The sequence below is a fragment of the Astatotilapia calliptera genome, chromosome 3 (genome assembly GCF_964374335.1).
Source record: "Astatotilapia calliptera chromosome 3, fAstCal68.1, whole genome shotgun sequence".
Lineage (NCBI taxonomy): Eukaryota > Metazoa > Chordata > Actinopteri > Cichliformes > Cichlidae > Astatotilapia > Astatotilapia calliptera.
The window spans coordinates 4,894,350-4,897,151 of record NC_137424.1 but is presented as its reverse complement, the minus strand read 5'-3'; positions in this window follow the sequence as shown (position 1 = coordinate 4,897,151).

Genomic DNA, 2,802 nt, shown 5'->3' with positions numbered 1-2,802 from the left:
CACCTTTCACATTTTTGCGGACCCCGTCTCCTTTGATGTGCAAGATGCCCCTTCTGTGCTTCAAATGGAGCTCATTGAGCTGCAGTGCAACTCTGAACTCAAAGCAAAGTTCAGGGAGGTGAGTGGAAAAGCAGACAAGCTTGGACAATCTTTGAGAGACTTGAGCCCTAGTTTCCCTCGGCTTTCCCGAATGTTCAAGCGGACCATGTGCCTTTTTGGTAGCACATACTTGTGCCAAAAGCTCTTCTCCACTTTGAACTTCAATAAGTCCAAGTACAGGTCCAGACTTACGGATGATCATCTTCAAGACATACTGAGGGTCGCAACTGCTTCCTCCCTCAGGCCAAATCTGGCTCGGCTATGCGAGAGGAAACGCTGCCAGGTCTCTAGCAGCAAGGAGTAGGCAAGAGAAGCCATGTTCAGAAGAACAGTTCATTTTCTACAGTGTTCCATTCATGTTCAGAAGAAGGTTATAGAACTGTTAATACAGACATTTCAATCTAAATACAGCAGATATAGAAGACTGAAAGATACACACAAGTTCACTGACTAAAAATATCTTATTATTATTTTATTTATGTATTACAGATTGATTTATTTTCTTATTAATTCTTAATTTGTTTATTTATTTTTCATATTTTGTGTTAAAAAATAAAAATAAAGAGATTTGAGAAGATTGGAATTTTTTAACCATGCCTTTCTTGTGGAAAACCTAATGCGGCCCAGCCTCACCCAGACTCTGCCTGCAGCGGCCCCCAGCTAAATTGAGTTTGAGACCCCTGTCCTACACCATAAATCAGTAAGAGAGGGTACGACCTCTCTCATGGCCCCAAGTGGTGTGTGCATGCCAGAGCACTCTGGAAGGCACACAGAGTCTTTACAGACTACTAAGGATCAAACCTCTATCATCATGCAATCGATTATACACCTCTAAGCATATATGAGTAAATATTTCTAAGTATAAATGACAATCAACAATATAAACCTTACAGCTGGTTTTAATAACAGAATTCATTTGTTTCTCAAATGAGAAAGAGCTATCGAGAAACACTCCTAAATCTTTAGTTCTTAACTTTTCCAGTGGGCCAAGGTCAACATTATTAGATAATGCTAATTCTTTTCCCTTACATTATAACAATGTGAGGAGTTAATGCTAAGTATACTGCCATTAGCGGCTAATTCTAATTAGGGGTGAATAATTATTAGTAGCTAATGCTAATATCGTTTTCTCTTCCCTTTTAACAATGTGAACAGCTAGTGCTAGGTAGGCTGATGCTAGCAGCTAATGCTAATTTGACGTGAATTAGCATTATATTAGTGAGGAGTTAATGCTAAGTAGGCTGCCATTAGCTGCTAATGCTAATTTTACATGAAAAAGCATTTGCAGCTAATGCTCATATTGTTTTCCTTTGCTTTGTAAGAATGACAGCAGCTAGTGATACGAAGTCTACCATTATTAACTATTGTTAATTTGATGTAAATTAGCATTATCCGATAATGGTAACCCTTTTCCCCTGCATTATAACGATGTCAGGAGTTAATGCTAACTAGGCTGCCATTAGGGGCTAACTCTAATTAGGTGAATAATTATTAGCAGCTAATGCTATTATTGTTTTCCCTTTTAACAATGTGAGCAGCTAATGCTAATTTGATGTGAATTAGCATTATATTAGTGAGCAGTTAATGCTAAGTAGGCTGCCATTATTAACTAATGCTACTTTGACGTGAATTAGCATTATGTGCTAATACTAATACTGTTTTCCCTTACTTTTTAACAATGTGAGCAGCTAATTCTAAGTACGCTCTTGTAAATAGGTAATTCTAATTTAGTGTGAATTAGCATTATTCAATAATGCTAACACTGTTTTCTCTTACTTATTAAAAATGATAGTAGCTAATACTAATACTCTTTCCCGTTGGGTAACAACGATGTGAGGAGTTAATGCTAAGTAGGCTGCTTTTAGAGGCTTATTCTAATTAGGGCTGAATAACTATTAGTAGCTAATGCTAATATTGTTTTCTCTTTCCTTATAACAATATGAGCAGCTAATGCTAATTTGATATGAATTAGCATTATATTAGCGAGGAGTTAATGCTAAGTAGGCTACCATTAGCAGCTAAAGCTAATTTGAGGTGAATAAGCATTAGTAGCTTATGCTAATACCCTTTTCTCTTGTTTTATAATGATGTGAGACGTTAATGCTAAATAGGCTTCCATGAGTGACTCCTTTCCCTTGCATTATAAAGATGTGAAGAGTTTATGCTAAGTAAGCTGCCATTAGCAGCTAATGCTAATACTGTTTTCCCTTTCTTTATACAACTTGAGCAGTTATTGCTAAGTAGGCCACTTTTCGCTGCTAAAGATTTCTGTGACCATGATAGAAACTCTGATAAGCTAATGCTGCTAAGCTAATGCTGTTTATGGGCCCTGTTAGAATCAATATTGCATTCTCATTCTGTTGTTTGAGAACAATAACAGAAAAATGTGCACTTGAGAACAAATTTATTGTGACTTCAGCTGTGAATGTACAGTTTGTCATTATTTAAGCTTCCATTTCCAAATGTTAGCTGACACTTTATTAGGTACACTGGCATCTATATCAGGTACACCTGTGACCTAAATGTTCGTGCAAACAGACTCCTTGGAGACCCCTACATAAATATCCATGAACTATCCAGCTAGACTAGTGTGTCTGACCCTGAAAATATTCCTGCATGTGTGATTGTTCATGTCTCATCTGCAGGAAACAAACAGGAAGTGAGTGAAAGACACGGGAAATGTTTCCAGCCCTTCCTCCTCTA